Here is a 10,197-nt window from a genome sequence, read left to right as displayed (position 1 = left end):
TATGAACAAAAAAATAGGATTTATATGTAAGACTGTATCAAATTAGGAATTAAGCTCAAATTACAAAATGATTTGGCAAAATGAAATGGCACAATTTTAAGGGGCGGGGGGGTCGGATCAGAGGGACTTAGGGGTATATATGTACAAGTCTTTGAAGATGGCAGGGCAGGCTGAGAAAGTTGAGAAAGGCATATGGGATCCTGGATTTTATAGATAGAAGCACAGAGTACAAAAACAAGGAAGTTATGGTGAACCATTATAAAACATTAATTTGGCTTCAGCTAGTGTCCAATTCTGGGCACCATGCTTTAGGAAAAATATGAAGGCTTTAGAAAGGGAGCAGAAATGATTTATGAGAATGATTCAAGCAATAAGGGGCTTAATTTACATGCATAGCTTGGGGAAGCTGAGGTTGTTCTAACAGAAGATAAGGTTGGGAGGAAATCTGATAGAGATGTTCAAAATCATGAGGAGTCTGGACAGTAGATAGGGAGAAACTACCACTGGGGAAGGGCCATCAAGAACCAGGGAACATTGATTTAAGGTGGATAGCAAAAGGACTAAAAGTGACTTGAAAAACATTTTTTACACAGTGAATGGTTATGACCTGGAATGTACTCCCTGAGAGTGTGTGGCTTCTAAATGGAAATTGGGTAACTATCTGAAGAGAAAAAATGTGCAGGGCTATGGGGAAAAGGTGGGGAAATGGGACTAGTTGAGTTGCTGTCTTGCAGAGAGCCAGCACAGACATAATGAGCTGAAAAGCCTCCTATGCTGTAAATTATGATTCGATGATAAAATGCTAGTGAACAGAATAATGGCAGATGAAATCTAATGCAGACAAAATGAAGTGGTTATTAAAAAAAAAGACAAGGTACTTATCTGGTGTTACCATTGCAAGACTAGGACAAGAGGTCATGGGGTCAAACTAGTAGAAGACAAGATTAGGATTGAAACAAAAGGTTTTCATCACTCAGAGGGTAAATATTGCACAATGGACTTCCAGATATAGTAGAGTTGAAAACCTTAGAATCATTTAAAACTCAATTGGATGGTGCAATGGCAAAAGATCTTAAGATCATTCTGGATAAAAATGGGTCAAATGGCTTTCCTCATCCACAATTATTTTGATGGATAAAATTAAGTAAACTGTCTTCAAATTCTTGACAAAGAAGTACAGATTGTGATTGTTCCTAAATCAAAACTGAGCAAATTTTGTATCCAGTGATTTGGGCTCAGAAATCTGTAACACTTCTTTCGGGATCAATAAAACATATGTTGGAAGGAATTGTAAAGAATTATAAGCCTGCAAGGCGTCTGGACAAATGGAGGTGCATATCATAATCCTAAAGGAATGAGTGTGGAGATAGCAAATTGTTTAAATAACAAATACAGGAACTATCTGAGGACTGGAAATTGAGGTTTATTCAAAGTCTGTTCTGAACCTAAAAAGTTGAGAAGTTATTGTGGGAATAATTGCTGAAGGGCGTTGCACTTGGAATCATAAAATGTTATAGCACAGAAGGAGGCCAACTTGCCTGTGTGCCAGTCCTTTAAAAGAGATTTCCATTTAGTCCCATTCCCCTGCTCTTTAACCATAACCTTGTAATATTTTCCCTTCAAGTATTCATCCAATTCCCTTTTGAAAGTTGTTATTGAATCTGCTTCCACCACCCATTCAGGCAATTAATTCTGGATAATAACTTGCTCTTTAAAAAAATCTCATCTTGTCTCTGGTCCTTCTGCCACTCACATTAAATATGTTCCCTCTTGTTACTGAGTCAGCACAATCCCAGTTTTGCTAGTCTCTCTCCATGTAACGGAAGCCCCACATTCCTTGTACTATTCTCTTCTGCACCATCTCTAAGTGGCGCCCAAAATTGGACACAGTCCTCCAACTGGGGCTTAGGCCGTAATATATAAAGGTAGACTTCCATCCAATAGAATGAAAATTAGACAGGTTCTATGTGTAACAGGCAAATCCATCTTTGTGCTGAAGACAAAAATTTATTCGTGGAATACATTTTCTGAAGATATTAAAGAACAATCATCAAAATTTCAGCGCTGAACTTGGCCTTCGTGCCTGTGCCAGCTCCATATCGAATCTTCCATTTTCTTCAAAATTCCATTTTCCACCTTTTGTCTTTATATTTAATTCTCTAAAATGCTATGATTAATTACACATCAGTTGTTCACTTGCAGTAATGCATTCCTTATTCTAAATAACTGAAAAACTTTGTCCTTTGAATATTTTCAGTACAAATGGTTTTCTTTCTTTTTCATTCACTGATCAGTGAAACTGATCTTCCTGTCTTTGTTCTTTTTTTAAAAAAACGTGAAAAATTGTGTAAGATACTCCTTAACCATCCCTTCTCATGAATGATATTCTAATTTTTCACGTTTCTCATCATGTTTATAACCTCTCAACCCTGATATCATCCTAGCAAATCTAGACTGCACCTTTTCCAAGGCTTCAATCTCCTGTCTTTAATTGGGTTCTCAAAACTTCACAAAGCACTCTGCTACTCAGGTCATCTTGTATATCACTTGATCTTTGTTTTTTCATTCATTTGCCCTGCATATGGAACCCAGATTTGCAATTGTCCTTTTTATGGATTCTTTCCATGTGCAATTTTGCTTTTAAAAATCCTTTTTTTTTTGTATCCCACATTTTGTTTTCTCCACTTCTGCAAAATTTCACTCTCTTCTCCAGTTTACAATTCCTCCTATTTGGCAAATATTAATAGCGCCTCTGCCCTTTCATCTATATGGAGAACAAGGACAGACCCTGAGTTACATCTTACAAAACTGAAAGGCCTCCATTTTACTCCTAATTTTCTCACTATACTTCAGGCATCCTCTATCTCATGCTGGACGTTTGCTATTGATCCATTGGGTATTAAAGCAACGAAGCACTTTATAAAGGTTTTTTGAAACTCTAAATATGCCATGGGTACTGCACTCCCTTTATATCTCTATTTAATAATTATTCTGAAGAGTTCAATGAAATGCAAGCGTAACCTGACTTTTAGAAATCTGTGTTGACTGCCTGTTAGTCCTTATTATCATAATCTCTATCATTAGCCACACTCCCAATGTGAAGCTAACTGGTCTTTAATTATAACGTCTCTTTTTGTTGAGTTAGGTGCACCATTCACCATTTTCCAGTGCTTTGGTACAATAGTAGTTTCCAAGAAATTTTGTTAATTATTAGCATTTTTGCTAGTTCATCATTAACTTCCCTAAATATAACATGTAGACCACTGATGTCCAATACATGGCCCAATGTTCAACTCTGGCTCTTATTATTCATCCCTCAAAGTGTGCTATGCATTTTGTAATCCAATGTAAAAGAAACTCAGGCCCAGTTTTTTTTTTAGTAAACGCAAATTTCTTTAGCTTCAGCTGTTTGAGACAGTAAGCTGCCTCCACTACTGTTCTATTATAAGTGGATTTAGGACACTGGAGACTGGGAGCTCTGTTTTCCCAACAATTAGAACAGTGTTTGCTAATCCTCCAAACCTGGGAAAGTTGAATTTAGCATAAGAAATGAGTGAACATCAATGGAAATTGCAGAGGCAATGGAAGCCCCTTGATGTACAAGGTCCAGTGGATTTTCAGAACAGTGGTACTTATGTCATATTGTTAGGCAGCTCAGGTTTTTGAGAGGGCTTGTATTCAGTGGTTTACAGAGTTTTGTCTTGTACCTGGTATTCTGTAACTATTTTTCATTAATACAACCTCAAGGTTTTATGGTAAAATGATATTAAATTTTATAAAGTGAATTATGTAATTGATATGACCATGGCCTGAGGTGGTGCATTTTATTTTTAAAAGTAAAAACATTGTTTGTGTTATGCTTTTCTGAACAAGTTTTTTGACATCATGTTGTTGAATTTTTTCTTAAGATCTGGCATGTTTTAAATTTAAGTTGTTGGAAATTTTAATACTCAAGTAAATTTTCCAATGGTGTGGCCTGATGCAGAGCCTTGCTCATCAGAGCACATATCAGGAAGCTACATGTGCAGCTCGTAACTTTATGTCCATCTAAATGATTGAATGATAAATTGTGTGTTCTCTGAGGACAAGACTTCCAACCCTTTTCACAGGAAAACTAACTCATAGTTTTCATATGTGGCCCAATTACTGGTCCCCTTTTCTAACAGTTTGATACTCCTAGTATTCTGGCTTGGTGATTTATCTATTTTAATTCCCATTACACTCTAATTATTTCTTTTTTAATATTTCTGGTTCTTAGATGTTGTATTCCTGCAATCCTTCCTTCACATTCTTCTAAATACAGGGGCAAAGTATTTACATCTCTCTGCCATTCCTTTATTATTGAAGCCGTCCACGTCCAAATGCAGCAAGACGTGGAAAATATCCAGGCTTGGGCTGACAAGCGGCAAGTAACATTCAGGCTACACAAGTGCCAGGCAATGATCATCTCCAACAAGAGAGAATCTAACCATCACCCCTTGACATTCAATGGCATTATCATCACTGAATCTCCCACTCCCCCAACCTAGAGGTTACCTTTGACTAAATATTGAACTGAGCTAGCCAATAAACAAGAGTAAGTCAAAGGCTAGGAATCGCATGGCAAGTAACTCACCTCATGACTCCCCAAAGCCTGTCGCCTGGATGAGTGCAGCTCCAAAAGCACTCGAAGTTGAAACAGGAAACAGCAGCCCATTTGATTGGCACACTACCCACAAACATTCACTCCCTCCACCACTGATACACAGTAACAGCAGTACCATCTAAAAGATGCACTGCAGGAACTCACCAAAGCTCCTTAGACAGCACCTTCCAAACCCATGAACACTACCCTCCAGAAGGACAAGTGCAGCAGGCACATGGGAACACCATCACCTGAAAGTTCTCCTCCAAGTCACTTACCATCCTGAATTGGAAATACATCGCCATTCCTGGGTCAAAATCCTGGAACTCACTCCCTAACAGCACATGGGCTACAGCAGTTCAAGAAGGCAGCTCACCACCATCTTCTCAAGGACAATTAGGGATGGGCAATAAATGTTGGCCTAGAGAGCAATGCCCATATACCATGAATGAATTTTTTTAAAAAATTACCTTTGTCCCTAAATGGCTCCATCTTTTTAAATATTCTTTGCTACAACTCCCAGACTTCTTTCATGCTGTTCATGTATCAATGTTTTCAATCTCCCTTTTCACTTTTTTAATGCTTTTGGTATTTAATATTCTAATATTTAATATTCTAAATCATCCCTAGACTTTTTCCCTTCAATCCTTTTTACCCTGGTTCTGAATTCATTTAGTCTGTACCCTAATTATCTCAAATTTTCCTGACTGCCAGCTTTGCTGCCAAGTTTATATGGGTATGACTATCTTCAATCACTTCCTTTTGTTTTATTGTAAACCAAATTATGTTGTGGCCATGGCCACTAAATTTTTCCTTACCTTTGTTCCACTTCTCTGCCCTAGTTTATTACCCAGAATCAGTTCCATCAATGCATCTTTTCTCATTGGATTTGTAACATGTTGGACTTATATTGTTTTGAATATTGTTTTTAATGCATTAAATGAACCTCTGGCCATTTTGATGACTATTAATGGAATTATCTAAACTTATATCTGTATAGTTACAGTCTTATTACAACTTGATTACTTATATAATTATGCAATAATTTTTATTTATTGTAACACCTTTAACATAATAAAATATTCTTCAGCACTTCACAAAAGTGTTTTCAAACAAAATTCAACACTTAGCCACATAGGAGTCTGGATTTCACAATCCATAGTAAAGCAGTGCTCGCCACTGACCTCGAACAAAGTTTCCAACAAGAATCGAGCAATCTCTGTGGTATGAATTTTCCCTCTGCCGAAGCCAGTTTGAATCTTCATGCCAATCAAGGGGATCTCCAGGCATCAAGCAGAGTATGCAGCAACATTGAAGTATTCTCACTGACAACAAACCATGAAGTAAAAGCCACAGGATACCTTCAATATTTATATTTTACAGATAGCAAAAAATATCAAACAAACTTTTTTTAAATATGTGGAATTTCTGATCATAATGGAAAAAATTGACATTCAACCAATATATAATTACTCTTTCAGGCCCAGTGAGGCTATTAAGGAGTAATTATCAACTTAGTATACTGTTAAGTCAATAAGGTAAAATTTTTTAAAGCATTTTTACAGCAGGACTTCTAACCATAAAAAATGGATGTTCTTGACAGTTCAATGATTATCAATTAACTAGTCTTGTGGAACCTTAACAGCACCCACTATGGCAAAGTGTAGGATAACTGACAGCAACTTCGGGATTTGTGTTTAACTGCACATGTGGATTCCAGATGTTGCTGGCAGTTTCGGAGGAATAATGATGGTGACTGTTGACAGTTTGGCCATCATTATTACTGCAAAATCGAGGAGCCCAAAAGCTTGGTCAAAAATGTAGGGTTTAATGAGCATCTTAAAGGAGGGGAGAGTGAGAGGCTCAAGAAGGAAAGTCTAAAGGTTAAGGTCATGACAGCTAACGGCACAGCCATCAATGGTAGAGCAATTAAATTTCAAGATACTCAAAAGGCAAGAATTGGAGGAGTGCATATATCTTAGAGGATTATAGGACCGGAAATAAATTGCAGTCAGGGAAGGGTGACTACATGGATTTGAAAACAAAGCTAAGGAATTTTAAAATTGATGCGTTGGACTCTTGTCTATAACAAACATATGGTCACTATTATTGAAAGTATCTTATTTTCTCTATTCAATCCAGAAGGACTCTGTATTGGTGTCCTTATTTAGAAATGCTATCTTTCTTCCCTTGATCACTTATAAAATTTTATAGCTTATGTTCTCAGTCCTATTCTGACCAAAGTCGAGTTCTGAAGCCAAAACTATGATATCATGCATCCCTATAGTAGCTAGCACTTATGATGACAACATTAGCATTCTCACCTGAGTCAGGAAGGTTATGGGTTCAAGTTCCATTTCAGGACTTGAGCACAAAAATAAAGGCCGACACTTTAGTGCAGTACTACGAGAATGCTGCGCTGTCAACTGTTCCATCTTTTGGATGAGATGTTAAAATTGAGACTCCATCTGCCCTCTTGCAAATGTAAAAGATTCCATAGCACTATTTTGAAAGGCTGGAAGGGTGGCAGGGAAGTTACCACCCCCCCCCCACCCCAAACAATCCCCAAGCCAATATTTATCCCTCATTATCACATTGCTATTTGTGAGAGTATACTGTGTGAAAATTAACTGCTTTGCTTAGTACAACAGTGACTACACTTCGGATGTACTACATTGGCTAAAAAGTATTTTGGAATGTCCTCAGGTCATGAAAGGCACAAGATTTTTTCCATAGGCTGCAGCCCAAATTTCATTTATGTTTTGCATTCATATATTGATATTTCAACTCAATTCCATTGTTGTCTGATTCCATTCTCTTCTACTTTTTCCTTATTTCTTTCATTATTCTTATATTAATTCAGTATGTTCTCCAGCCCTTCTTTGATCCTTTAATTCTCATGCAAATTCTCTCCACCCATCACTGCACCATTGACAGCCATAATTTAAAAATTAGGCCCTACAATCTGGAATTCCTTTCCTAAATTTCTCCAACTCCTGCCCTTTCTCTTTTAACATTCCTCCCACCCTCCCACCAAATCCACCTCTTTAGCCTAGTTTTTGCTCACTCTCCCTGATGCCTCTTCATTCAGCTGTGTCCATTTTTAAAGATGCATTTCTGTGAAGCACTTTGAGATGTTTTTCTTCATTTAATGGCATTATATATTGGAAATGCAAGTTGTTGTTGACATGAACTGTTGAGGTTTCCATGAAGAATGTCAGTTTAAGTATAATGTAACAAGAGATTAATCACTGGCCATCAAACATCTGTTGAGAGTTGTGCAGCACGTATTTGTCAATAATTTACTTACTGTGGGATTGCTTTTTTTCCCCCAATGTATGTGTGGATCAAAGTGGTACATTCATGGTTAGCAGTATATGAGCACCAAATATACCTTAAAAGCTAAAATTCCAGAATGCAATTACCAGGAATGTTACACATTTATCCTTACTAAAAGGTCTTGTGTATGGTTCACATTTCCATTCCACAAACCTGGCTTTGTAATTTTCTATTACTGTATGCTTTTAACATCACCATTTATGACCAAAAATACAAAGCACCACGGCAACACTTCATGATAAAACCAGAGTTCAAAATGGTTCTGCCACAGTTGCAGCCCCTGGTCACTAGATGTCATTATTGTACTCCCCCTGCCTCCACCAATCTGCATATTCGCTCTGGGAGTACTTGCTGCCAAATCACTGTAGAGAATGTGTTAAACTTCAAAACATAAACTATAAAAATTTACATTTTAAAAGCTACTAAAATGTCCAAACCTGAGGTATCAGACTGGGTGAAATCTTCCACAACCACTCCTCACCATTCACTGTGAAAAATATTCCACATCCCCTAAAAATGCCATTTCCAAGGACTTTTAACTGCAGCTTTTCTTGCCCAGCTTACTTGCCACCTTTCATGGGCAAAATTGCCATTTTCAACCCTGTGGAAACCTGCTCAAGTTGTGGGTTTACACCAAAATATCCACTCAAATCACCATGCTCCACTTCCTACTCGCTGTTCCCTATGCACTTCTGCCCTCTTATCCGTCATACTTATCTAACCAACTAGTTACTTGAGTACTCTATTTGTCTAGTGTCTCTTTGCTCAGGTGCTGCATATCCTTGCTAATTCCCACCAGTACTGCTTTCGCCCATTCACTGCTCTTCTTGGGATTAAAAACTTATCCTGATCCTGCTTATTTGGCCTTTGAACTCTATATTGTCGACCCCTGCTTGTAGCAGAGAAAAAAATAAAACCGTAGCCCAGCTCTTCACAATACCTACTTGCTTCTTAAATTTCTCAATCTTAGCATGCACAGCACAGATGCAGGCCATGTATTTGTCCCAAAAAGTGAAAGTGTGTTTATGCTATAGACAAGCCTGTTCCAACCTCACTTCATCTCACCCTATTATATCCTTCTATTTCTGCCTTTAATTAGCTTCCCCTTAACTGAAGTTTAACAATTCCATGTAGTAGGAGGTTCATTTTTATTACTCCGGAGTAAAGAAGGTACTCCTTATTCTATATTAGATTGATTAGTGACTATTGTATATTTATGGGCCCTCGTTTTGCCCACACCCAAACATCTTTATTAAAATTCATTAGCTATTTATATGTCCATTAATCTGCAGATGAATAAGTGGGATATGTGGGCAGGGTGGGAAGAGAGAATTTGAGTTGGAGAAAGCTGGTATGGAATATAAACACAGGCATAGACCATTTGGGTCTTCAGTTGTGCACAAATTCTCTTCCATACGTTTCTTTCTGGTATTCTAATCCAAATCATGTTCTCAAAAACCTTTCAAGAAGCAATGCCTGCAGTATGTTTTTGTAAGAATTCGTACATAAGAACCGACCACTTGAACTCCACAACAAAAACAGAATTACCTGGAAAAACTCAGCAGGTCTGGCAGCATCGGCGGAGAAGAAAAGAGTTGACGTTTCGAGTCCTCATGACCCTTCATGAGTTTTTCCAGGTAATTCTGTTTTTGTTTTGGATTTCCAGCATCTGCAGTTTTTTTGTTTTTATCACTTGAACTCCACTCTTGATCAATTCAGATTTTGAGTGTGTCATTTACTTTTGTCTCAATTACCCAGGCTGACAAATTGCAAACATTTGTTACACTTTCAGTAGTTCCAAGTTTCCAATATTAAATGCAAAGAGCTGGGAGTTTATGAAATGGAGTGGCTTGCTAAATGTGACAATGGAAATTTGATGATTATAGGTATTCAGGGCAGAGGCAGGTGGTAAATACTTTAAACCAAGGTGTAACAGTAAACAAACAATTAACCAATTAGATCTAAAGGGACAAAATCACAAAAGTACAGGATGCTAACATTTAAAAGATTCAAGTTGCATTAATTAAAAGCTGGTATACAGAAATAATTAAGTCAGAATAAGGTGACAAGTATAACAAATTGCATAATAAGTTTCAGCAAAATAACGAGACAATAGCTTCTATTTATATAGCATCTTTAAATGTAGTAAGATGTTCCAAGCTGCTTCACAGGAACATAACCAAACAGAATTTGATACTGAACCACTTAAGGAGATATTAGGGCAGATAGCCAAA

Source organism: Carcharodon carcharias, chromosome 1 (assembly GCF_017639515.1).
Source record: "Carcharodon carcharias isolate sCarCar2 chromosome 1, sCarCar2.pri, whole genome shotgun sequence".
Taxonomy (NCBI): Eukaryota; Metazoa; Chordata; class Chondrichthyes; order Lamniformes; family Lamnidae; genus Carcharodon; species Carcharodon carcharias.
This window is presented reverse-complemented; position numbering follows the sequence as displayed.